At 39.7% G+C, this 26,557-nt stretch overlaps 14 non-coding genes across 14 annotated transcripts; all 14 read right to left on the reverse strand.

Annotated features, from left to right (window-relative positions):
* Window positions 1-2,069: 2,069 nt before the first annotated feature.
* On the reverse strand, window positions 2,070-2,142 carry trnam-cau (transfer RNA methionine (anticodon CAU)). Its single transcript has one exon. It is a non-coding gene; the product is annotated as a tRNA-Met (tRNA).
* A 3,375-nt stretch (window positions 2,143-5,517) lies between these two features.
* On the reverse strand, window positions 5,518-5,590 carry trnam-cau (transfer RNA methionine (anticodon CAU)). The gene has a single exon. It is a non-coding gene; the product is annotated as a tRNA-Met (tRNA).
* A 1,652-nt stretch (window positions 5,591-7,242) lies between these two features.
* trnam-cau (transfer RNA methionine (anticodon CAU)) lies at window positions 7,243-7,315 on the reverse strand. Its single transcript has one exon. It is a non-coding gene; the product is annotated as a tRNA-Met (tRNA).
* A 1,651-nt stretch (window positions 7,316-8,966) lies between these two features.
* Window positions 8,967-9,039, reverse strand: trnam-cau (transfer RNA methionine (anticodon CAU)). Its single transcript has one exon. It is a non-coding gene; the product is annotated as a tRNA-Met (tRNA).
* Window positions 9,040-10,691: 1,652 nt separating this feature from the next.
* trnam-cau (transfer RNA methionine (anticodon CAU)) lies at window positions 10,692-10,764 on the reverse strand. The gene has a single exon. It is a non-coding gene; the product is annotated as a tRNA-Met (tRNA).
* Window positions 10,765-12,416: 1,652 nt separating this feature from the next.
* On the reverse strand, window positions 12,417-12,490 carry trnam-cau (transfer RNA methionine (anticodon CAU)). Its single transcript has one exon. It is a non-coding gene; the product is annotated as a tRNA-Met (tRNA).
* Window positions 12,491-14,142: 1,652 nt separating this feature from the next.
* trnam-cau (transfer RNA methionine (anticodon CAU)) lies at window positions 14,143-14,215 on the reverse strand. Its single transcript has one exon. It is a non-coding gene; the product is annotated as a tRNA-Met (tRNA).
* Window positions 14,216-15,868: 1,653 nt separating this feature from the next.
* trnam-cau (transfer RNA methionine (anticodon CAU)) lies at window positions 15,869-15,941 on the reverse strand. The gene has a single exon. It is a non-coding gene; the product is annotated as a tRNA-Met (tRNA).
* A 1,652-nt stretch (window positions 15,942-17,593) lies between these two features.
* Window positions 17,594-17,666, reverse strand: trnam-cau (transfer RNA methionine (anticodon CAU)). Its single transcript has one exon. It is a non-coding gene; the product is annotated as a tRNA-Met (tRNA).
* Window positions 17,667-19,318: 1,652 nt separating this feature from the next.
* trnam-cau (transfer RNA methionine (anticodon CAU)) lies at window positions 19,319-19,391 on the reverse strand. Its single transcript has one exon. It is a non-coding gene; the product is annotated as a tRNA-Met (tRNA).
* Window positions 19,392-21,044: 1,653 nt separating this feature from the next.
* On the reverse strand, window positions 21,045-21,117 carry trnam-cau (transfer RNA methionine (anticodon CAU)). The gene has a single exon. It is a non-coding gene; the product is annotated as a tRNA-Met (tRNA).
* A 1,653-nt stretch (window positions 21,118-22,770) lies between these two features.
* trnam-cau (transfer RNA methionine (anticodon CAU)) lies at window positions 22,771-22,843 on the reverse strand. The gene has a single exon. It is a non-coding gene; the product is annotated as a tRNA-Met (tRNA).
* A 1,652-nt stretch (window positions 22,844-24,495) lies between these two features.
* Window positions 24,496-24,568, reverse strand: trnam-cau (transfer RNA methionine (anticodon CAU)). Its single transcript has one exon. It is a non-coding gene; the product is annotated as a tRNA-Met (tRNA).
* A 1,652-nt stretch (window positions 24,569-26,220) lies between these two features.
* On the reverse strand, window positions 26,221-26,293 carry trnam-cau (transfer RNA methionine (anticodon CAU)). Its single transcript has one exon. It is a non-coding gene; the product is annotated as a tRNA-Met (tRNA).
* Between the last annotated feature and the right edge of the window lie 264 nt (window positions 26,294-26,557).

Genomic DNA, 26,557 nt, shown 5'->3' on the forward strand with positions numbered 1-26,557 from the left:
TAAATCAAGACCATATACAAAGTTAGCTTGTGACAAGTTCGCTTGTGACAAGTTAGCTTGTGACAAGTTTTATTTGAACATGCGTCTCTCTTTTCTCCGTCCTGTGTTTCCGTAGAGGTAATTTTTCACTGTAATTTCAAACATTGCTTAGAGCAAGTACCCCTGAACTAAACGATCCTTGTCTGTATATTTGTGAGATAAAAAAGTTGTCGGCTTTAAAGCAGGAATATGCCAGGAGTTTTTTTCTGGGTTTAAATGTGTCGATGCGTGAAAGCTGTTTGTGTTTTTAAAGCTTCTTTTTTCGGCATTTCATGGTAAACGAGAAAACTGGTGTCCAGTAACAATGCCCTGTGTGAGGATTGAACTCTCGACCTTCAGATTATTAGACTGACGCGCTGCCTACTGCGCTAACGAGGCCACAAGCACCATTAACACCTGAGTTATTGTGATTTTACTTTAACCTGTGGATTTGAGATCTATTGTAAAATTGTAAAAAAAAAAATTAATTTGTTGTCATTTGGACACTGTTTTTTAAAAAAACAAGACGTTCCACTCTCATCCAAGAGTCGTTCTCAATATAGGGATCGAGTCTGGGAACATCTATTCCTTTCTGAGTAATCCTACCAGTGACACCTGAGTTGTTGTCTTTTTACTTTCACCTGTGGATTTTAAATCTATTGTAAAATTGTAAAAAAAAATACTCACTTGTTGTCATTTGGACACTGTTTTTTAGAAAAACAAGACGTTCCACTCTCATCCAAGAGTCATTCTCAATATGCGGATTGAGTCTGGGAACATCTATTCCTTTCTGAGTAATCCCACCGGGCGGAACCTCCTGATAAAGGGTGTTTGCAGTTTCACTTGAAACTGCTCTTCCTTGTATCTTAACAGCCCTGTAATTGGCTATCAAAATCCTACTTTAAACTGACTGTCGCTCCCTCATCCCTGATTCGCATCGGAATGGCCAGGGCTTCCCCCGCCCCATGGCTTCAAAACGCCATCATACACGACCAATCATACAAGCAATCTTAAAGATCTTAAAGTATCTTAAAGCTCCATTTCAATCAAAAGAGGGCTTCACATTTTAACAAAGATGGCTTCCTTATCTCCTCTTTCAAACCATCTCTTCTCCCTGCTTAGAATTCTCTCCTCGCTGTCCTTAAAAGAGTGGTTTGTGGCTTTAAGATGAAGATGCACAGCACTCTGTGGTACTGAATTTGCGTGCTTTCTGTGCTGATAAAGCCTCTTGTGCAGTGGCTGTTTTGTCTCACCTATATACCACTCTTTACAACGTTCTTCACTGCATTGGATGGAAAACACTAGATTGTTCTGTTTTTGTGTCGGCATCTTGTCCTTAGGGTGGACCAGTTTTTGTCTTAAAGTGTTGTCTGCTTTAAAAAAGACGGGAAGTTCGTGTTGTCTAAAGATTCTTTGCAGTTTTCCAGACAGTCCCAAGACATAAGTGTTAGAGACAACACTTCTTCTTGGTTCTGTTTCCTTTGGTCCCTTTTTTGCTACTTTTTTGTCCTCTTCACTTTGCTAAGAGCCCAAGCAGGGTAACCACTGACTGAGAGGGCTTTCCAGATGCTTTCTCCTCCTTCCTCTTGTTTTGTTTTTTCTACTATTAAAAAGTACACCAAACAATTATGGTACAGACATTACCCACAATTTCAACCCTACAAACTCTGGACACATGTTTACGACTTGTTTAAAGAGGTTTTGAGTTAAATCAAGACCATATACAAAGTTAGCTTGTGACAAGTTCGCTTGTGACAAGTTAGCTTGTGACAAGTTTTATTTGAACATGCGTCTCTCTTTTCTCCGTCCTGTGTTTCCGTAGAGGTAATTTTTCACTGTAATTTCAAACATTGCTTAGAGCAAGTACCCCTGAACTAAACGATCCTTGTCTGTATATTTGTGAGATAAAAAAGTTGTCGGCTTTAAAGCAGGAATATGCCAGGAGTTTTTTTCTGGGTTTAAATGTGTCGATGCGTGAAAGCTGTTTGTGTTTTTAAAGCTTCTTTTTTCGGCATTTCATGGTAAACGAGAAAACTGGTGTCTAGAAACAATGCCCAGTGTGAGGATTGAACTCACGACCTTCAGATTATGAGACTGACGCGCTGCCTACTGCGCTAACGAGGCCACAAGCACCATTGACACTTGAGTTATTGTGATTTTACTTTAACCTGTGGATTTGAGATCTATTGTAAAATTGTAAAAAAAAAAATTAATTTGTTGTCATTTGGACACTGTTTTTTAGAAAAACAAGACGTTCCACTCTCATCCAAGAGTCATTCTCAATATAGGGATCGAGTCTGGGAACATCTATTCCTTTCTGAGTAATCCTACCAGTGACACCTGAGTTGTTGTCTTTTTACTTTCACCTGTGGATTTTAAATCTATTGTAAAATTGTAAAAAAAAATACTCACTTGTTGTCATTTGGACACTGTTTTTTAGAAAAACAAGACGTTCCACTCTCATCCAAGAGTCATTCTCAATATGCGGATTGAGTCTGGGAACATCTATTCCTTTCTGAGTAATCCCACCGGGCGGAACCTCCTGATAAAGGGTGTTTGCAGTTTCACTTGAAACTGCTCTTCCTTGTATCTTAACAGCCCTGTAATTGGCTATCAAAATCCTACTTTAAACTGACTGTCGCTCCCTCATCCCTGATTCGCATCGGAATGGCCAGGGCTTCCCCCGCCCCATGGCTTCAAAACGCCATCATACACGACCAATCATACAAGCAATCTTAAAGATCTTAAAGTATCTTAAAGCTCCATTTCAATCAAAAGAGGGCTTCACATTTTAACAAAGATGGCTTCCTTATCTCCTCTTTCAAACCATCTCTTCTCCCTGCTTAGAATTCTCTCCTCACTGTCCTTAAAAGAGTGGTTTGTGGTTTTAAGATGAAGATGCACAGCACTCTGTGGTACTGAATTTGCGTGCTTTCTGTGCTGATAAAGCCTCTTGTGCAGTGGCTGTTTTGTCTCACCTATATACTACTCTTTACAACGTTCTTCACTGCATTGGATAGAAAACACTAGATTGTTCTGTTTTGTGTCGGCATCTTGTCCTTAGGGTGGACCAGTTTTTGTCTTAAAGTGTTGTCTGCTTTAAAAAAGACGGGAAGTTCGTGTTGTCTAAAGATTCTTTGCAGTTTTCCAGACAGTCCCAAGACATAAGTGTTAGAGACAACACTTCTTCTTGGTTCTGTTTCCTTTGGTCCCTTTTTAGCTACTTTTTGTCCTCTTCACTTTGCTAAGAGCCCAAGCAGGGTAACCACTGACTGAGAGGGCTTTCCAGATGCTTTTTCCTCCTTCCTCTTGTTTTGTTTTTTCTACTATTAAAAAGTACACCAAACAATTATGGTACAGACATTACCCACAATTTCAACCCTACAAACTCTGGACACATGTTTACGACTTGTTTAAAGAGGTTTTGAGTTAAATCAAGACCATATACAAAGTTAGCTTGTGACAAGTTCGCTTGTGACAAGTTAGCTTGTGACAAGTTTTATTTGAACATGCGTCTCTCTTTTCTCCGTCCTGTGTTTCCGTAGAGGTAATTTTTCACTGTAATTTCAAACATTGCTTAGAGCAAGTACCCCTGAACTAAACAATCCTTGTCTGTATATTTGTGAGATAAAAAAGTTGTCGACTTTAAAGCAGGAATATGCCAGGAGTTTTTTTCTGGGTTTAAATGTGTCGATGCGTGAAAGCTGTTTGTGTTTTTAAAGCTTCTTTTTTCGGCATTTCATGGTAAACGAGAAAACTGGTGTCTAGAAACAATGCCCTGTGTGAGGATTGAACTCTCGACCTTCAGATTATTAGACTGACGCGCTGCCTACTGCGCTAACGAGGCCACAAGCACCATTAACACCTGAGTTATTGTGATTTTACTTTAACCTGTGGATTTGAGATCTATTGTAAAATTGTAAAAAAAAAAATTAATTTGTTGTCATTTGGACACTGTTTTTTTGAAAAACAAGACGTTCCACTCTCATCCAAGAGTCGTTCTCAATATAGGGATCGAGTCTGGGAACATCTATTCCTTTCTGAGTAATCCTACCAGTGACACCTGAGTTGTTGTCTTTTTACTTTCACCTGTGGATTTTAAATCTATTGTAAAATTGTAAAAAAAAATACTCACTTGTTGTCATTTGGACACTGTTTTTTAGAAAAACAAGACGTTCCACTCTCATCCAAGAGTCATTCTCAATATGCGGATGGAGTCTGGGAACATCTATTCCTTTCTGAGTAATCCCACCGGGCGGAACCTCCTGATAAAGGGTGTTTGCAGTTTCACTTGAAACTGCTCTTCCTTGTATCTTAACAGCCCTGTAATTGGCTATCAAAATCCTACTTTAAACTGACTGTCGCTCCCTCATCCCTGATTCGCATCGGAATGGCCAGGGCTTCCCCCGCCCCATGGCTTCAAAACGCCATCATACACGACCAATCATACAAGCAATCTTAAAGATCTTAAAGTATCTTAAAGCTCCATTTCAATCAAAAGAGGGCTTCACATTTTAACAAAGATGGCTTCCTTATCTCCTCTTTCAAACCATCTCTTCTCCCTGCTTAGAATTCTCTCCTCGCTGTCCTTAAAAGAGTGGTTTGTGGCTTTAAGATGAAGATGCACAGCACTCTGTGGTACTGAATTTGCGTGCTTTCTGTGCTGATAAAGCCTCTTGTGCAGTGGCTGTTTTGTCTCACCTATATACCACTCTTTACAACGTTCTTCACTGCATTGGATGGAAAACACTAGATTGTTCTGTTTTTGTGTCGGCATCTTGTCCTTAGGGTGGACCAGTTTTTGTCTTAAAGTGTTGTCTGCTTTAAAAAAGACGGGAAGTTCGTGTTGTCTAAAGATTCTTTGCAGTTTTCCAGACAGTCCCAAGACATAAGTGTTAGAGACAACACTTCTTCTTGGTTCTGTTTCCTTTGGTCCCTTTTTTGCTACTTTTTTGTCCTCTTCACTTTGCTAAGAGCCCAAGCAGGGTAACCACTGACTGAGAGGGCTTTCCAGATGCTTTCTCCTCCTTCCTCTTGTTTTGTTTTTTCTACTATTAAAAAGTACACCAAACAATTATGGTACAGACATTACCCACAATTTCAACCCTACAAACTCTGGACACATGTTTACGACTTGTTTAAAGAGGTTTTGAGTTAAATCAAGACCATATACAAAGTTAGCTTGTGACAAGTTCGCTTGTGACAAGTTAGCTTGTGACAAGTTTTATTTGAACATGCGTCTCTCTTTTCTCCGTCCTGTGTTTCCGTAGAGGTAATTTTTCACTGTAATTTCAAACATTGCTTAGAGCAAGTACCCCTGAACTAAACGATCCTTGTCTGTATATTTGTGAGATAAAAAAGTTGTCGGCTTTAAAGCAGGAATATGCCAGGAGTTTTTTTCTGGGTTTAAATGTGTCGATGCGTGAAAGCTGTTTGTGTTTTTAAAGCTTCTTTTTTCGGCATTTCATGGTAAACGAGAAAACTGGTGTCTAGAAACAATGCCCCGTGTGAGGATTGAACTCACGACCTTCAGATTATGAGACTGACGCGCTGCCTACTGCGCTAACGAGGCCACAAGCACCATTGACACCTGAGTTATTGTGATTTTACTTTAACCTGTGGATTTGAGATCTATTGTAAAATTGTAAAAAAAAAAATTAATTTGTTGTCATTTGGACACTGTTTTTTAGAAAAACAAGACGTTCCACTCTCATCCAAGAGTCATTCTCAATATAGGGATCGAGTCTGGGAACATCTATTCCTTTCTGAGTAATCCTACCAGTGACACCTGAGTTGTTGTCTTTTTACTTTCACCTGTGGATTTTAAATCTATTGTAAAATTGTAAAAAAAAATACTCACTTGTTGTCATTTGGACACTGTTTTTTAGAAAAACAAGACGTTCCACTCTCATCCAAGAGTCATTCTCAATATGCGGATTGAGTCTGGGAACATCTATTCCTTTCTGAGTAATCCCACCGGGCGGAACCTCCTGATAAAGGGTGTTTGCAGTTTCACTTGAAACTGCTCTTCCTTGTATCTTAACAGCCCTGTAATTGGCTATCAAAATCCTACTTTAAACTGACTGTCGCTCCCTCATCCCTGATTCGCATCGGAATGGCCAGGGCTTCCCCCGCCCCATGGCTTCAAAACGCCATCATACACGACCAATCATACAAGCAATCTTAAAGATCTTAAAGTATCTTAAAGCTCCATTTCAATCAAAAGAGGGCTTCACATTTTAACAAAGATGGCTTCCTTATCTCCTCTTTCAAACCATCTCTTCTCCCTGCTTAGAATTCTCTCCTCACTGTCCTTAAAAGAGTGGTTTGTGGCTTTAAGATGAAGATGCACAGCACTCTGTGGTACTGAATTTGCGTGCTTTCTGTGCTGATAAAGCCTCTTGTGCAGTGGCTGTTTTGTCTCACCTATATACCACTCTTTACAACGTTCTTCACTGCATTGGATGGAAAACACTAGATTGTTCTGTTTTTGTGTCGGCATCTTGTCCTTAGGGTGGACCAGTTTTTGTCTTAAAGTGTTGTCTGCTTTAAAAAAGACGGGAAGTTCGTGTTGTCTAAAGATTCTTTGCAGTTTTCCAGACAGTCCCAAGACATAAGTGTTAGAGACAACACTTCTTCTTGGTTCTGTTTCCTTTGGTCCCTTTTTTGCTACTTTTTTGTCCTCTTCACTTTGCTAAGAGCCCAAGCAGGGTAACCACTGACTGAGAGGGCTTTCCAGATGCTTTCTCCTCCTTCCTCTTGTTTTGTTTTTTCTACTATTAAAAAGTACACCAAACAATTATGGTACAGACATTACCCACAATTTCAACCCTACAAACTCTGGACACATGTTTACGACTTGTTTAAAGAGGTTTTGAGTTAAATCAAGACCATATACAAAGTTAGCTTGTGACAAGTTCGCTTGTGACAAGTTAGCTTGTGACAAGTTTTATTTGAACATGCGTCTCTCTTTTCTCCGTCCTGTGTTTCCGTAGAGGTAATTTTTCACTGTAATTTCAAACATTGCTTAGAGCAAGTACCCCTGAACTAAACGATCCTTGTCTGTATATTTGTGAGATAAAAAAGTTGTCGGCTTTAAAGCAGGAATATGCCAGGAGTTTTTTTCTGGGTTTAAATGTGTCGATGCGTGAAAGCTGTTTGTGTTTTTAAAGCTTCTTTTTTCGGCATTTCATGGTAAACAAGAAAACTGGTGTCCAGTAACAATGCCCCGTATGAGAATTGAACTCACGACCTTCAGATTATGAGACTGACGCGCTGCCTACTGCGCTAACGAGGCCACAAGCACCATTGACACCTGAGTTGTTGTGATTTTACTTTAACCTGTGGATTTGAGATCTATTGTAAAATTGTAAAAAAAAAATTCATTTGTTGTCATTTGGACACTGTTTTTTAGAAAAACAAGACGTTCCACTCTCATCCAAGAGTCATTCTCAATATAGGGATCGAGTCTGGGAACATCTATTCCTTTCTGAGTAATCCTACCAGTGACACCTGAGTTGTTGTCTTTTTACTTTCACCTGTGGATTTTAAATCTATTGTAAAATTGTAAAAAAAAATACTCACTTGTTGTCATTTGGACACTGTTTTTTAGAAAAACAAGACGTTCCACTCTCATCCAAGAGTCATTCTCAATATGCGGATCGAGTCTGGGAACATCTATTCCAATCTGAGTAATCCCACCGGGCGGAACCTCCTGATAAAGGATGTTTGCAGTTTCACTTGAAACTGCTCTTCCTTGTATCTTAACAGCCCTGTAATTGGCTATCAAAATCCTACTTTAAACTGACTGTCGCTCCCTCATCCCTGATTCGCATCGGAATGGCCAGGGCTTCCCCCGCCCCATGGCTTCAAAACGCCATCATACACGACCAATCATACAAGCAATCTTAAAGATCTTAAAGTATCTTAAAGCTCCATTTCAATCAAAAGAGGGCTTCACATTTTAACAAAGATGGCTTCCTTATCTCCTCTTTCAAACCATCTCTTCTCCCTGCTTAGAATTCTCTCCTCACTGTCCTTAAAAGAGTGGTTTGTGGCTTTAAGATGAAGATGCACAGCACTCTGTGGTACTGAATTTGCGTGCTTTCTGTGCTGATAAAGCCTCTTGTGCAGTGGCTGTTTTGTCTCACCTATATACCACTCTTTACAACGTTCTTCACTGCATTGGATGGAAAACACTAGATTGTTCTGTTTTTGTGTCGGCATCTTGTCCTTAGGGTGGACCAGTTTTTGTCTTAAAGTGTTGTCTGCTTTAAAAAAGACGGGAAGTTCGTGTTGTCTAAAGATTCTTTGCAGTTTTCCAGACAGTCCCAAGACATAAGTGTTAGAGACAACACTTCTTCTTGGTTCTGTTTCCTTTGGTCCCTTTTTAGCTACTTTTTTGTCCTCTTCACTTTGCTAAGAGCCCAAGCAGGGTAACCACTGACTGAGAGGGCTTTCCAGATGCTTTTTCCTCCTTCCTCTTGTTTTGTTTTTTCTACTATTAAAAAGTACACCAAACAATTATGGTACAGACATTACCCACAATTTCAACCCTACAAACTCTGGACACATGTTTACGACTTGTTTAAAGAGGTTTTGAGTTAAATCAAGACCATATACAAAGTTAGCTTGTGACAAGTTCGCTTGTGACAAGTTAGCTTGTGACAAGTTTTATTTGAATAGGCGTCTCTCTTTTCTCCGTCCTGTGTTTCCGTAGAGGTAATTTTTCACTGTAATTTCAAACATTGCTTAGAGCAAGTACCCCTGAACTAAACGATCCTTGTCTGTATATTTGTGAGATAAAAAAGTTGTCGGCTTTTAAGCAGGAATATGCCAGGAGTTTTTTTCTGGGTTTAAATGTGTCGATGCGTGAAAGCTGTTTGTGTTTTAAAAGCTTCTTTTTTCGGCGTTTCATGGTAAACGAGAAAACTGGTGTCTAGAAACAATGCCCCGTGTGAGGACTGAACTCACGACCTTCAGATTATGAGACTGACGCGCTGCCTACTGCGCTACCGAGGCCACAAGCAGCATCGACACCTGAGTTGTTGTGATTTTACTTTAACCTGTGGATTTGAGATCTATTGTAAAATTGTAAAAAAAAATATTCATTTGTTGTCATTTGGACACTGTTTTTTAGAAAAACAAGACGTTCCACTCTCATCCAAGAGTCATTCTCAATATAGGGATCGAGTCTGGGAACATCTATTCCTTTCTGAGTAATCCTACCAGTGACACCTGAGTTGTTGTCTTTTTACTTTCACCTGTGGATTTTAAATCTATTGTAAAATTGTAAAAAAAAATACTCACTTGTTGTCATTTGGACACTGTTTTTTAGAAAAACAAGACGTTCCACTCTCATCCAAGAGTCATTCTCAATATGCGGATCGAGTCTGGGAACATCTATTCCAATCTGAGTAATCCCACCGGGCGGAACCTCCTGATAAAGGGTGTTTGCAGTTTCACTTGAAACTGCTCTTCCTTGTATCTTAACAGCCCTGTAATTGGCTATCAAAATCCTACTTTAAACTGACTGTCGCTCCCTCATCCCTGATTCGCATTGGAATGGCCAGGGCTTCCCCCGCCCCATGGCTTCAAAACGCCATCATACACGACCAATCATACAAGCAATCTTAAAGATCTTAAAGTATCTTAAAGCTCCATTTCAATCAAAAGAGGGCTTCACATTTTAACAAAGATGGCTTCCTTATCTCCTCTTTCAAACCATCTCTTCTCCCTGCTTAGAATTCTCTCCTCACTGTCCTTAAAAGAGTGGTTTGTGGCTTTAAGATGAAGATGCACAGCACTCTGTGGTACTGAATTTGCGTGCTTTCTGTGCTGATAAAGCCTCTTGTGCAGTGGCTGTTTTGTCTCACCTATATACCACTCTTTACAACGTTCTTCACTGCATTGGATGGAAAACACTAGATTGTTCTGTTTTTGTGTCGGCATCTTGTCCTTAGGGTGGACCAGTTTTTGTCTTAAAGTGTTGTCTGCTTTAAAAAAGACGGGAAGTTCGTGTTGTCTAAAGATTCTTTGCAGTTTTCCAGACAGTCCCAAGACATAAGTGTTAGAGACAACACTTCTTCTTGGTTCTGTTTCCTTTGGTCCCTTTTTAGCTACTTTTTTGTCCTCTTCACTTTGCTAAGAGCCCAAGCAGGGTAACCACTGACTGAGAGGGCTTTCCAGATGCTTTTTCCTCCTTCCTCTTGTTTTGTTTTTTCTACTATTAAAAAGTACACCAAACAATTATGGTACAGACATTACCCACAATTTCAACCCTACAAACTCTGGACACATGTTTACGACTTGTTTAAAGAGGTTTTGAGTTAAATCAAGACCATATACAAAGTTAGCTTGTGACAAGTTCGCTTGTGACAAGTTAGCTTGTGACAAGTTTTATTTGAACATGCGTCTCTCTTTTCTCCGTCCTGTGTTTCCGTAGAGGTAATTTTTCACTGTAATTTCAAACATTGCTTAGAGCAAGTACCCCTGAACTAAACGATCCTTGTCTGTATATTTGTGAGATAAAAAAGTTGTCGGCTTTAAAGCAGGAATATGCCAGGAGTTTTTTTCTGGGTTTAAATGTGTCGATGCGCGAAAGCTGTTTGTGTTTTTAAAGCTTCTTTTTTCGGCGTTACATGGTAAACGAGAAAACTGGTGTCTAGAAACAATGCCCCGTGTGAGGACTGAACTCACGACCTTCAGATTATGAGACTGACGCGCTGCCTACTGCGCTAACGAGGCCACAAGCAGCATTGACACCTGAGTTGTTGTGATTTTACTTTAACCTGTGGATTTGAGATCTATTGTAAAATTGTAAAAAAAAATATTCATTTGTTGTCATTTGGACACTGTTTTTTAGAAAAACAAGACGTTCCACTCTCATCCAAGAGTCATTCTCAATATAGGGATCGAGTCTGGGAACATCTATTCCTTTCTGAGTAATCCTACCAGTGACACCTGAATTGTTGTCTTTTTACTTTCACCTGTGGATTTTAAATCTATTGTAAAATTGTAAAAAAAAATACTCACTTGTTGTCATTTGGACACTGTTTTTTAGAAAAACAAGACGTTCCACTCTCATCCAAGAGTCATTCTCAATATGCGGATCGAGTCTGGGAACATCTATTCCTTTCTGAGTAATCCCACCGGGCGGAACCTCCTGATAAAGGGTGTTTGCAGTTTCACTTGAAACTGCTCTTCCTTGTATCTTAACAGCCCTGTAATTGGCTATCAAAATCCTACTTTAAACTGACTGTCGCTCCCTCATCCCTGATTCGCATCGGAATGGCCAGGGCTTCCCCCGCCCCATGGCTTCAAAACGCCATCATACATGACCAATCATACAAGCAATCTTAAAGATCTTAAAGTATCTTAAAGCTCCATTTCAATCAAAAGAGGGCTTCACATTTTAACAAAGATGGCTTCCTTATCTCCTCTTTCAAACCATCTCTTCTCCCTGCTTAGAATTCTCTCCTCACTGTCCTTAAAAGAGTGGTTTGTGGCTTTAAGATGAAGATGCACAGCACTCTGTGGTACTGAATATGCGTGCTTTCTGTGCTGATAAAGCCTCTTGTGCAGTGGCTGTTTTGTCTCACCTATATACCACTCTTTACAACGTTCTTCACTGCATTGGATAGAAAACACTAGATTGTTCTGTTTTTGTGTCGGCATCTTGTCCTTAGGGTGGACCAGTTTTTGTCTTAAAGTGTTGTCTGCTTTAAAAAAGACGGGAAGTTCGTGTTGTCTAAAGATTCTTTGCAGTTTTCCAGACAGTCCCAAGACATAAGTGTTAGAGACAACACTTCTTCTTGGTTCTGTTTCCTTTGGTCCCTTTTTTGCTACTTTTTTGTCCTCTTCACTTTGCTAAGAGCCCAAGCAGGGTAACCACTGACTGAGAGGGCTTTCCAGATGCTTTCTCCTCCTTCCTCTTGTTTTGTTTTTTCTACTATTAAAAAGTACACCAAACAATTATGGTACAGACATTACCCACAATTTCAACCCTACAAACTCTGGACACATGTTTACGACTTGTTTAAAGAGGTTTTGAGTTAAATCAAGACCATATACAAAGTTAGCTTGTGACAAGTTCGCTTGTGACAAGTTAGCTTGTGACAAGTTTTATTTGAACATGCGTCTCTCTTTTCTCCGTCCTGTGTTTCCGTAGAGGTAATTTTTCACTGTAATTTCAAACATTGCTTAGAGCAAGTACCCCTGAACTAAACGATCCTTGTCTGTATATTTGTGAGATAAAAAAGTTGTCGGCTTTAAAGCAGGAATATGCCAGGAGTTTTTTTCTGGGTTTAAATGTGTCGATGCGTGAAAGCTGTTTGTGTTTTTAAAGCTTCTTTTTTCGGCATTTCATGGTAAACGAGAAAACTGGTGTCAAGTAACAATGACCCGTGTGAGCATTGAACTCACGACCTTCAGATTATGAGACTGACGCGCTGCCTACTGCGCTAACGAGGCCACAAGCAGCATTGACACCTGAGTTATTGTGATTTTACTTTAACCTGTGGATTTGAGATCTATTGTAAAATTGTAAAAAAAAATATTCATTTGTTGTCATTTGGACACTGTTTTTTAGAAAAACAAGACGTTCCACTCTCATCCAAGAGTCATTCTCAATATAGGGATCGAGTCTGGGAACATCTATTCCTTTCTGAGTAATCCTACCAGTGACACCTGAGTTGTTGTCTTTTTACTTTCACCTGTGGATTTTAAATCTATTGTAAAATTGTAAAAAAAAAATACTCACTTGTTGTCATTTGGACACTGTTTTTTAGAAAAACAAGACGTTCCACTCTCATCCAAGAGTCATTCTCAATATGCGGATGGAGTCTGGGAACATCTATTCCTTTCTGAGTAATCCCACCGGGTGGAACCTCCTGATAAAGGGTGTTTGCAGTTTCACTTGAAACTGCTCTTCCTTGTATCTTAACAGCCCTGTAATTGGCTATCAAAATCCTACTTTAAACTGACTGTCGCTCCCTCATCCCTGATTCGCATCGGAATGGCCAGGGCTTCCCCCGCCCCATGGCTTCAAAACGCCATCATACATGACCAATCATACAAGCAATCTTAAAGATCTTAAAGTATCTTAAAGCTCCATTTCAATCAAAAGAGGGCTTCACATTTTAACAAAGATGGCTTCCTTATCTCCTCTTTCAAACCATCTCTTCTCCCTGCTTAGAATTCTCTCCTCACTGTCCTTAAAAGAGTGGTTTGTGGCTTTAAGATGAAGATGCACAGCACTCTGTGGTACTGAATATGCGTGCTTTCTGTGCTGATAAAGCCTCTTGTGCAGTGGCTGTTTTGTCTCACCTATATACCACTCTTTACAACGTTCTTCACTGCATTGGATAGAAAACACTAGATTGTTCTGTTTTTGTGTCGGCATCTTGTCCTTAGGGTGGACCAGTTTTTGTCTTAAAGTGTTGTCTGCTTTAAAAAAGACGGGAAGTTCGTGTTGTCTAAAGATTCTTTGCAGTTTTCCAGACAGTCCCAAGACATAAGTGTTAGAGACAACACTTATTCTTGGTTCTGTTTCCTTTGGTCCCTTTTTTGCTACTTTTTTGTCCTCTTCACTTTGCTAAGAGCCCAAGCAGGGTAACCACTGACTGAGAGGGCTTTCCAGATGCTTTCTCCTCCTTCCTCTTGTTTTGTTTTTTCTACTATTAAAAAGTACACCAAACAATTATGGTACAGACATTACCCACAATTTCAACCCTACAAACTCTGGACACATGTTTACGACTTGTTTAAAGAGGTTTTGAGTTAAATCAAGACCATATACAAAGTTAGCTTGTGACAAGTTCGCTTGTGACAAGTTAGCTTGTGACAAGTTTTATTTGAACATGTGTCTCTCTTTTCTCCGTCCTGTGTTTCCGTAGAGGTAATTTTTCACTGTAATTTCAAACATTGCTTAGAGCAAGTACCCCTGAACTAAACGATCCTTGTCTGTATATTTGTGAGATAAAAAAGTTGTCGGCTTTAAAGCAGGAATATGCCAGGAGTTTTTTTCTGGGTTTAAATGTGTCGATGCGTGAAAGCTGTTTGTGTTTTTAAAGCTTCTTTTTTCGGCATTTCATGGTAAACGAGAAAACTGGTGTCAAGTAACAATGCCCCGTGTGAGCATTGAACTCACGACCTTCAGATTATGAGACTGACGCGCTGCCTACTGCGCTAACGAGGCCACAAGCAGCATTGACACCTGAGTTATTGTGATTTTACTTTAACCTGTGGATTTGAGATCTATTGTAAAATTGTAAAAAAAAATATTCATTTGTTGTCATTTGGACACTGTTTTTTAGAAAAACAAGACGTTCCACTCTCATCCAAGAGTCATTCTCAATATAGGGATCGAGTCTGGGAACATCTATTCCTTTCTGAGTAATCCTACCAGTGACACCTGAGTTGTTGTCTTTTTACTTTCACCTGTGGATTTTAAATCTATTGTAAAATTGTAAAAAAAAAATACTCACTTGTTGTCATTTGGACACTGTTTTTTAGAAAAACAAGACGTTCCACTCTCATCCAAGAGTCATTCTCAATATGCGGATGGAGTCTGGGAACATCTATTCCTTTCTGAGTAATCCCACCGGGTGGAACCTCCTGATAAAGGGTGTTTGCAGTTTCACTTGAAACTGCTCTTCCTTGTATCTTAACAGCCCTGTAATTGGCTATCAAAATCCTACTTTAAACTGACTGTCGCTCCCTCATCCCTGATTCGCATCAGAATGGCCAGGGCTTCCCCCGCCCCATGGCTTCAAAACGCCATCATACATGACCAATCATACAAGCAATCTTAAAGATCTTAAAGTATCTTAAAGCTCCATTTCAATCAAAAGAGGGCTTCACATTTTAACAAAGATGGCTTCCTTATCTCCTCTTTCAAACCATCTCTTCTCCCTGCTTAGAATTCTCTCCTCACTGTCCTTAAAAGAGTGGTTTGTGGCTTTAAGATGAAGATGCACAGCACTCTGTGGTACTGGATTTGCGTGCTTTCTGTGCTGATAAAGCCTCTTGTGCAGTGGCTGTTTTGTCTCACCTATATACCACTCTTTACAACGTTCTTCACTGCATTGGATAGAAAACACTAGATTGTTCTGTTTTTGTGTCGGCATCTTGTCCTTAGGGTGGACCAGTTTTTGTCTTAAAGTGTTGTCTGCTTTAAAAAAGACGGGAAGTTCGTGTTGTCTAAAGATTCTTTGCAGTTTTCCAGACAGTCCCAAGACATAAGTGTTAGAGACAACACTTCTTCTTGGTTCTGTTTCCTTTGGTCCCTTTTTAGCTACTTTTTTGTCCTCTTCACTTTGCTAAGAGCCCAAGCAGGGTAACCACTGACTGAGAGGGCTTTCCAGATGCTTTTTCCTCCTTCCTCTTGTTTTGTTTTTTCTACTATTAAAAATTACACCAAACAATTATGGTACAGACATTACCCACAATTTCAACCCTACAAACTCTGGACACATGTTTACGACTTGTTTAAAGAGGTTTTGAGTTAAATCAAGACCATATACAAAGTTAGCTTGTGACAAGTTCGCTTGTGACAAGTTAGCTTGTGACAAGTTTTATTTGAACATGCGTCTCTCTTTTCTCCGTCCTGTGTTTCCGTAGAGGTAATTTTTCACTGTAATTTCAAACATTGCTTAGAGCAAGTACCCCTGAACTAAACGATCCTTGTCTGTATATTTGTGAGATAAAAAAGTTGTCGGCTTTAAAGCAGGAATATGCCAGGAGTTTTTTTCTGGGTTTAAATGTGTCGATGCGTGAAAGCTGTTTGTGTTTTTAAAGCTTCTTTTTTCGGCGTTTCATGGTAAACGAGAAAACTGGTGTCTAGAAACAATGCCCCGTGTGAGGACTGAACTCACGACCTTCAGATTATGAGACTGACGCGCTGCCTACTGCGCTAACGAGGCCACAAGCAGCTTTGACACCTGAGTTGTTGTGATTTTACTTTAACCTGTGGATTTGAGATCTATTGTAAAATTGTGAAAAAAAATATTCATTTGTTGTCATTTGGACACTGTTTTTTAGAAAAACAAGACGTTCCACTCTCATCCAAGAGTCATTCTCAATATAGGGATCGAGTCTGGGAACATCTATTCCTTTCTGAGTAATCCTACCAGTGACACCTGAATTGTTGTCTTTTTACTTTCACCTGTGGATTTTAAATCTATTGTAAAATTGTAAAAAAAAATACTCACTTGTTGTCATTTGGACACTGTTTTTTAGAAAAACAAGACGTTCCACTCTCATCCAAGAGTCATTCTCAATATGCGGATGGAGTCTGGGAACATCTATTCCTTTCTGAGTAATCCCACCGGGCGGAACCTCCTGATAAAGGGTGTTTGCAGTTTCACTTAAAACTGCTCTTCCTTGTATCTTAACAGCCCTGTAATTGGCTATCAAAATCCTACTTTAAACTGACTGTCGCTCCCTCATCCCTGATTCGCATCGGAATGGCCAGGGCTTCCCCCGCCCCATGGCTTCAAAACGCCATCATACATGACCAATCATACAAGCAATCTTAAAGATCTTAAAGTATCTTAAAGCTCCATTTCAATCAAAAGAGGGCTTCACATTTTAACAAAGATGGCTTCCTTATCTCCTCTTTCAAACCATCTCTTCTCCCTGCTTAGAATTCTCTCCTCACTGTCCTTAAAAGAGTGGTTTGTGGCTTTAAGATGAAGATGCACAGCACTCTGTGGTACTGAATATGCGTGCTGTCTGTGCTGATAAAGCCTCTTGTGCAGTGGCTGTTTTGTCTCACCTATATACCACTCTTTACAACGTTCTTCACTGCATTGTATAGAAAACACTAGATTGTTCTGTTTTTGTGTCGGCATCTTGTCCTTAGGGTGGACCAGTTTTTGTCTTAAAGTGTTGTCTGCTTTAAAAAAGACGGGAAGTTCGTGTTGTCTAAAGATTCTTTGCAGTTTTCCAGACAGTCCCAAGACATAAGTGTTAGAGACAACACTTCTTCTTGGTTCTGTTTCCTTTGGTCCCTTTTTAGCTACTTTTTTGTCCTCTTCACTTTGCTAAGAGCCCAAGCAGGGTAACCACTGACTGAGAGGGCTTTCCAGATGCTTTTTCCTCCTTCCTCTTGTTTTGTTTTTTCTACTATTAAAAAGTACACCAAACAATTATGGTACAGACATTACCCACAATTTCAACCCTACAAACTCTGGACACATGTTTACGACTTGTTTAAAGAGGTTTTGAGTTAAATCAAGACCATATACAAAGTTAGCTTGTGACAAGTTCGCTTGTGACAAGTTAGCTTGTGACAAGTTTTATTTGAACATGCGTCTCTCTTTTCTCCGTCCTGTGTTTCCGTAGAGGTAATTTTTCACTGTAATTTCAAACATTGCTTAGAGCAAGTACCCCTGAACTAAACGATCCTTGTCTGTATATTTGTGAGATAAAAAAGTTGTCGGCTTTAAAGCAGGAATATGCCAGGAGTTTTTTTCTGGGTTTAAATGTGTCGATGCGTGAAAGCTGTTTGTGTTTTTAAAGCTTCTTTTTTCGGCGTTTCATGGTAAACGAGAAAACTGGTATCTAGAAACAATGCCCCGTGTGAGGACTGAACTCACGACCTTCAGATTATGAGACTGACGCGCTGCCTACTGCGCTAACGAGGCCACAAGCAGGTTTGACACCTGAGTTGTTGTGATTTTACTTTAACCTGTGGATTTGAGATCTATTGTAAAATTGTAAAAAAAAATATTCATTTGTTGTCATTTGGACACTGTTTTTTAGAAAAACAAGACGTTCCACTCTCATCCAAGAGTCATTCTCAATATAGGGATCGAGTCTGGGAACATCTATTCCTTTCTGAGTAATCCTACCAGTGACACCTGAATTGTTGTCTTTTTACTTTCACCTGTGGATTTTAAATCTATTGTAAAATTGTAAAAAAAAATACTCACTTGTTGTCATTTGGACACTGTTTTTTAGAAAAACAAGACGTTCCACTCTCATCCAAGAGTCATTCTCAATATGCGGATGGAGTCTGGGAACATCTATTCCTTTCTGAGTAATCCCACCGGGCGGAACCTCCTGATAAAGGGTGTTTGCAGTTTCACTTAAAACTGCTCTTCCTTGTATCTTAACAGCCCTGTAATTGGCTATCAAAATCCTACTTTAAACTGACTGTCGCTCCCTCATCCCTGATTCGCATCGGAATGGCCAGGGCTTCCCCCGCCCCATGGCTTCAAAACGCCATCATACATGACCAATCATACAAGCAATCTTAAAGATCTTAAAGTATCTTAAAGCTCCATTTCAATCAAAAGAGGGCTTCACATTTTAACAAAGATGGCTTCCTTATCTCCTCTTTCAAACCATCTCTTCTCCCTGCTTAGAATTCTCTCCTCACTGTCCTTAAAAGAGTGGTTTGTGGCTTTAAGATGAAGATGCACAGCACTCTGTGGTACTGAATATGCGTGCTGTCTGTGCTGATAAAGCCTCTTGTGCAGTGGCTGTTTTGTCTCACCTATATACCACTCTTTACAACGTTCTTCACTGCATTGGATAGAAAACACTAGATTGTTCTGTTTTTGTGTCGGCATCTTGTCCTTAGGGTGGACCAGTTTTTGTCTTAAAGTGTTGTCTGCTTTAAAAAAGACGGGAAGTTCGTGTTGTCTAAAGATTCTTTGCAGTTTTCCAGACAGTCCCAAGACATAAGTGTTAGAGACAACACTTCTTCTTGGTTCTGTTTCCTTTGGTCCCTTTTTTGCTACTTTTTTGTCCTCTTCACTTTGCTAAGAGCCCAAGCAGGGTAACCACTGACTGAGAGGGCTTTCCAGATGCTTTCTCCTCCTTCCTCTTGTTTTGTTTTTTCTACTATTAAAAAGTACACCAAACAATTATGGTACAGACATTACCCACAATTTCAACCCTACAAACTCTGGACACATGTTTACGACTTGTTTAAAGAGGTTTTGAGTTAAATCAAGACCATATACAAAGTTAGCTTGTGACAAGTTCGCTTGTGACAAGTTAGCTTGTGACAAGTTTTATTTGAACATGCGTCTCTCTTTTCTCCGTCCTGTGTTTCCGTAGAGGTAATTTTTCACTGTAATTTCAAACATTGCTTAGAGCAAGTACCCCTGAACTAAACGATCCTTGTCTGTATATTTGTGAGATAAAAAAGTTGTCGGCTTTAAAGCAGGAATATGCCAGGAGTTTTTTTCTGGGTTTAAATGTGTCGATGCGTGAAAGCTGTTTGTGTTTTTAAAGCTTCTTTTTTCGGCATTTCATGGTAAACGAGAAAACTGGTGTCAAGTAACAATGCCCCGTGTGAGCATTGAACTCACGACCTTCAGATTATGAGACTGACGCGCTGCCTACTGCGCTAACGAGGCCACAAGCAGCATTGACACCTGAGTTATTGTGATTTTACTTTAACCTGTGGATTTGAGATCTATTGTAAAATTGTAAAAAAAAATATTCATTTGTTGTCATTTGGACACTGTTTTTTAGAAAAACAAGACGTTCCACTCTCATCCAAGAGTCATTCTCAATATAGGGATCGAGTCTGGGAACATCTATTCCTTTCTGAGTAATCCTACCAGTGACACCTGAGTTGTTGTCTTTTTACTTTCACCTGTGGATTTTAAATCTATTGTAAAATTGTAAAAAAAAAATACTCACTTGTTGTCATTTGGACACTGTTTTTTAGAAAAACAAGACGTTCCACTCTCATCCAAGAGTCATTCTCAATATGCGGATGGAGTCTGGGAACATCTATTCCTTTCTGAGTAATCCCACCGGGTGGAACCTCCTGATAAAGGGTGTTTGCAGTTTCACTTGAAACTGCTCTTCCTTGTATCTTAACAGCCCTGTAATTGGCTATCAAAATCCTACTTTAAACTGACTGTCGCTCCCTCATCCCTGATTCGCATCGGAATGGCCAGGGCTTCCCCCGCCCCATGGCTTCAAAACGCCATCATACATGACCAATCATACAAGCAATCTTAAAGATCTTAAAGTATCTTAAAGCTCCATTTCAATCAAAAGAGGGCTTCACATTTTAACAAAGATGGCTTCCTTATCTCCTCTTTCAAACCATCTCTTCTCCCTGCTTAGAATTCTCTCCTCACTGTCCTTAAAAGAGTGGTTTGTGGCTTTAAGATGAAGATGCACAGCACTCTGTGGTACTGAATATGCGTGCTTTCTGTGCTGATAAAGCCTCTTGTGCAGTGGCTGTTTTGTCTCACCTATATACCACTCTTTACAACGTTCTTCACTGCATTGGATAGAAAACACTAGATTGTTCTGTTTTTGTGTCGGCATCTTGTCCTTAGGGTGGACCAGTTTTTGTCTTAAAGTGTTGTCTGCTTTAAAAAAGACGGGAAGTTCGTGTTGTCTAAAGATTCTTTGCAGTTTTCCAGACAGTCCCAAGACATAAGTGTTAGAGACAACACTTATTCTTGGTTCTGTTTCCTTTGGTCCCTTTTTTGCTACTTTTTTGTCCTCTTCACTTTGCTAAGAGCCCAAGCAGGGTAACCACTGACTGAGAGGGCTTTCCAGATGCTTTCTCCTCCTTCCTCTTGTTTTGTTTTTTCTACTATTAAAAAGTACACCAAACAATTATGGTACAGACATTACCCACAATTTCAACCCTACAAACTCTGGACACATGTTTACGACTTGTTTAAAGAGGTTTTGAGTTAAATCAAGACCATATACAAAGTTAGCTTGTGACAAGTTCGCTTGTGACAAGTTAGCTTGTGACAAGTTTTATTTGAACATGTGTCTCTCTTTTCTCCGTCCTGTGTTTCCGTAGAGGTAATTTTTCACTGTAATTTCAAACATTGCTTAGAGCAAGTACCCCTGAACTAAACGATCCTTGTCTGTATATTTGTGAGATAAAAAAGTTGTCGGCTTTAAAGCAGGAATATGCCAGGAGTTTTTTTCTGGGTTTAAATGTGTCGATGCGTGAAAGCTGTTTGTGTTTTTAAAGCTTCTTTTTTCGGCATTTCATGGTAAACGAGAAAACTGGTGTCAAGTAACAATGCCCCGTGTGAGCATTGAACTCACGACCTTCAGATTATGAGACTGACGCGCTGCCTACTGCGCTAACGAGGCCACAAGCAGCATTGACACCTGAGTTATTGTGATTTTACTTTAACCTGTGGATTTGAGATCTATTGTAAAATTGTAAAAAAAAATATTCATTTGTTGTCATTTGGACACTGTTTTTTAGAAAAACAAGACGTTCCACTCTCATCCAAGAGTCACTCTCAATATAGGGATTGAGTCTGGGAACATCTATTCCTTTCTGAGTAATCCTACCAGTGACACCTGAGTTGTTGTCTTTTTACTTTCACCTGTGGATTTTAAATCTATTGTAAAATTGTAAAAAAAAAATACTCACTTGTTGTCATTTGGACACTGTTTTTTAGAAAAACAAGACGTTCCACTCTCATCCAAGAGTCATTCTCAATATGCGGATGGAGTCTGGGAACATCTATTCCTTTCTGAGTAATCCCACCGGGTGGAACCTCCTGATAAAGGGTGTTTGCAGTTTCACTTGAAACTGCTCTTCCTTGTATCTTAACAGCCCTGTAATTGGCTATCAAAATCCTACTTTAAACTGACTGTCGCTCCCTCATCCCTGATTCGCATCAGAATGGCCAGGGCTTCCCCCGCCCCATGGCTTCAAAACGCCATCATACATGACCAATCATACAAGCAATCTTAAAGATCTTAAAGTATCTTAAAGCTCCATTTCAATCAAAAGAGGGCTTCACATTTTAACAAAGATGGCTTCCTTATCTCCTCTTTCAAACCATCTCTTCTCCCTGCTTAGAATTCTCTCCTCACTGTCCTTAAAAGAGTGGTTTGTGGCTTTAAGATGAAGATGCACAGCACTCTGTGGTACTGGATTTGCGTGCTTTCTGTGCTGATAAAGCCTCTTGTGCAGTGGCTGTTTTGTCTCACCTATATACCACTCTTTACAACGTTCTTCACTGCATTGGATAGAAAACACTAGATTGTTCTGTTTTTGTGTCGGCATCTTGTCCTTAGGGTGGACCAGTTTTTGTCTTAAAGTGTTGTCTGCTTTAAAAAAGACGGGAAGTTCGTGTTGTCTAAAGATTCTTTGCAGTTTTCCAGACAGTCCCAAGACATAAGTGTTAGAGACAACACTTCTTCTTGGTTCTGTTTCCTTTGGTCCCTTTTTAGCTACTTTTTTGTCCTCTTCACTTTGCTAAGAGCCCAAGCAGGGTAACCACTGACTGAGAGGGCTTTCCAGATGCTTTTTCCTCCTTCCTCTTGTTTTGTTTTTTCTACTATTAAAAATTACACCAAACAATTATGGTACAGACATTACCCACAATTTCAACCCTACAAACTCTGGACACATGTTTACGACTTGTTTAAAGAGGTTTTGAGTTAAATCAAGACCATATACAAAGTTAGCTTGTGACAAGTTCGCTTGTGACAAGTTAGCTTGTGACAAGTTTTATTTGAACATGCGTCTCTCTTTTCTCCGTCCTGTGTTTCCGTAGAGGTAATTTTTCACTGTAATTTCAAACATTGCTTAGAGCAAGTACCCCTGAACTAAACGATCCTTGTCTGTATATTTGTGAGATAAAAAAGTTGTCGGCTTTAAAGCAGGAATATGCCAGGAGTTTTTTTCTGGGTTTAAATGTGTCGATGCGTGAAAGCTGTTTGTGTTTTTAAAGCTTCTTTTTTCGGCGTTTCATGGTAAACGAGAAAACTGGTGTCTAGAAACAATGCCCCGTGTGAGGACTGAACTCACGACCTTCAGATTATGAGACTGACGCGCTGCCTACTGCGCTAACGAGGCCACAAGCAGCTTTGACACCTGAGTTGTTGTGATTTTACTTTAACCTGTGGATTTGAGATCTATTGTAAAATTGTGAAAAAAAATATTCATTTGTTGTCATTTGGACACTGTTTTTTAGAAAAACAAGACGTTCCACTCTCATCCAAGAGTCATTCTCAATATAGGGATCGAGTCTGGGAACATCTATTCCTTTCTGAGTAATCCTACCAGTGACACCTGAATTGTTGTCTTTTTACTTTCACCTGTGGATTTTAAATCTATTGTAAAATTGTAAAAAAAAATACTCACTTGTTGTCATTTGGACACTGTTTTTTAGAAAAACAAGACGTTCCACTCTCATCCAAGAGTCATTCTCAATATGCGGATGGAGTCTGGGAACATCTATTCCTTTCTGAGTAATCCCACCGGGCGGAACCTCCTGATAAAGGGTGTTTGCAGTTTCACTTAAAACTGCTCTTCCTTGTATCTTAACAGCCCTGTAATTGGCTATCAAAATCCTACTTTAAACTGACTGTCGCTCCCTCATCCCTGATTCGCATCGGAATGGCCAGGGCTTCCCCCGCCCCATGGCTTCAAAACGCCATCATACATGACCAATCATACAAGCAATCTTAAAGATCTTAAAGTATCTTAAAGCTCCATTTCAATCAAAAGAGGGCTTCACATTTTAACAAAGATGGCTTCCTTATCTCCTCTTTCAAACCATCTCTTCTCCCTGCTTAGAATTCTCTCCTCACTGTCCTTAAAAGAGTGGTTTGTGGCTTTAAGATGAAGATGCACAGCACTCTGTGGTACTGAATATGCGTGCTGTCTGTGCTGATAAAGCCTCTTGTGCAGTGGCTGTTTTGTCTCACCTATATACCACTCTTTACAACGTTCTTCACTGCATTGTATAGAAAACACTAGATTGTTCTGTTTTTGTGTCGGCATCTTGTCCTTAGGGTGGACCAGTTTTTGTCTTAAAGTGTTGTCTGCTTTAAAAAAGACGGGAAGTTCGTGTTGTCTAAAGATTCTTTGCAGTTTTCCAGACAGTCCCAAGACATAAGTGTTAGAGACAACACTTCTTCTTGGTTCTGTTTCCTTTGGTCCCTTTTTAGCTACTTTTTTGTCCTCTTCACTTTGCTAAGAGCCCAAGCAGGGTAACCACTGACTGAGAGGGCTTTCCAGATGCTTTTTCCTCCTTCCTCTTGTTTTGTTTTTTCTACTATTAAAAAGTACACCAAACAATTATGGTACAGACATTACCCACAATTTCAACCCTACAAACTCTGGACACATGTTTACGACTTGTTTAAAGAGGTTTTGAGTTAAATCAAGACCATATACAAAGTTAGCTTGTGACAAGTTCGCTTGTGACAAGTTAGCTTGTGACAAGTTTTATTTGAACATGCGTCTCTCTTTTCTCCGTCCTGTGTTTCCGTAGAGGTAATTTTTCACTGTAATTTCAAACATTGCTTAGAGCAAGTACCCCTGAACTAAACGATCCTTGTCTGTATATTTGTGAGATAAAAAAGTTGTCGGCTTTAAAGCAGGAATATGCCAGGAGTTTTTTTCTGGGTTTAAATGTGTCGATGCGTGAAAGCTGTTTGTGTTTTTAAAGCTTCTTTTTTCGGCGTTTCATGGTAAACGAGAAAACTGGTGTCCAGAAACAATGCCCCGTGTGAGGACTGAACTCACGACCTTCAGATTATGAGACTGACGCGCTGCCTACTGCGCTAACGAGGCCACAAGCAGGTTTGACACCTGAGTTGTTGTGATTTTACTTTAACCTGTGGATTTGAGATCTATTGTAAAATTGTAAAAAAAAATATTCATTTGTTGTCATTTGGACACTGTTTTTTAGAAAAACAAGACGTTCCACTCTCATCCAAGAGTCATTCTCAATATAGGGATCGAGTCTGGGAACATCTATTCCTTTCTGAGTAATCCTACCAGTGACACCTGAATTGTTGTCTTTTTACTTTCACCTGTGGATTTTAAATCTATTGTAAAATTGTAAAAAAAAATACTCACTTGTTGTCATTTGGACACTGTTTTTTAGAAAAACAAGACGTTCCACTCTCATCCAAGAGTCATTCTCAATATGCGGATGGAGTCTGGGAACATCTATTCCTTTCTGAGTAATCCCACCGGGCGGAACCTCCTGATAAAGGGTGTTTGCAGTTTCACTTAAAACTGCTCTTCCTTGTATCTTAACAGCCCTGTAATTGGCTATCAAAATCCTACTTTAAACTGACTGTCGCTCCCTCATCCCTGATTCGCATCGGAATGGCCAGGGCTTCCCCCGCCCCATGGCTTCAAAACGCCATCATACATGACCAATCATACAAGCAATCTTAAAGATCTTAAAGTATCTTAAAGCTCCATTTCAATCAAAAGAGGGCTTCACATTTTAACAAAGATGGCTTCCTTATCTCCTCTTTCAAACCATCTCTTCTCCCTGCTTAGAATTCTCTCCTCACTGTCCTTAAAAGAGTGGTTTGTGGCTTTAAGATGAAGATGCACAGCACTCTGTGGTACTGAATATGCGTGCTGTCTGTGCTGATAAAGCCTCTTGTGCAGTGGCTGTTTTGTCTCACCTATATACCACTCTTTACAACGTTCTTCACTGCATTGGATAGAAAACACTAGATTGTTCTGTTTTTGTGTCGGCATCTTGTCCTTAGGGTGGACCAGTTTTTGTCTTAAAGTGTTGTCTGCTTTAAAAAAGACGGGAAGTTCGTGTTGTCTAAAGATTCTTTGCAGTTTTCCAGACAGTCCCAAGACATAAGTGTTAGAGACAACACTTCTTCTTGGTTCTGTTTCCTTTGGTCCCTTTTTTGCTACTTTTTTGTCCTCTTCACTTTGCTAAGAGCCCAAGCAGGGTAACCACTGACTGAGAGGGCTTTCCAGATGCTTTCTCCTCCTTCCTCTTGTTTTGTTTTTTCTACTATTAAAAAGTACACCAAACAATTATGGTACAGACATTACCCACAATTTCAACCCTACAAACTCTGGACACATGTTTACGACTTGTTTAAAGAGGTTTTGAGTTAAATCAAGACCATATACAAAGTTAGCTTGTGACAAGTTCGCTTGTGACAAGTTAGCTTGTGACAAGTTTTATTTGAACATGCGTCTCTCTTTTCTCCGTCCTGTGTTTCCGTAGAGGTAATTTTTCATTGTAATTTCAAACATTGCTTAGAGCAAGTACCCCTGAACTAAACGATCCTTGTCTGTATATTTGTGAGATAAAAAAGTTGTCGGCTTTAAAGCAGGAATATGCCAGGAGTTTTTTTCTGGGTTTAAATGTGTCGATGCGTGAAAGCTGTTTGTGTTTTTAAAGCTTCTTTTTTCAGCATTTCATGGTAAACGAGAAAACTGGTGTCAAGTAACAATGCCCCGTGTGAGCATTGAACTCACGACCTTCAGATTATGGGACTGACGCGCTGCCTACTGCGCTAACGAGGCCACAAGCAACATTGACACCTGAGTTATTGTGATTTTACTTTAACCTGTGGATTTGAGATCTATTGTAAAATTGTAAAAAAAGAAAATTAATTTGTTGTCATTTGGACACTGTTTTTTAGAAAAACAAGACGTTCCACTCTCATCCAAGAGTCATTCTCAATATAGGGGTCGAGTCTGGGAACATCTATTCCTTTCTGAGTAATCCTACCAGTGACACCTGAGTTGTTGTCTTTTTACTTTCACCTGTGGATTTTAAATCTATTG

This window comes from Eucyclogobius newberryi, unplaced genomic scaffold (assembly GCF_026437365.1).
Source record: "Eucyclogobius newberryi isolate DKJ021-1_F unplaced genomic scaffold, fEucNew1.0.hap1 SCAF_68, whole genome shotgun sequence".
NCBI lineage: Eukaryota > Metazoa > Chordata > Actinopteri > Gobiiformes > Gobiidae > Eucyclogobius > Eucyclogobius newberryi.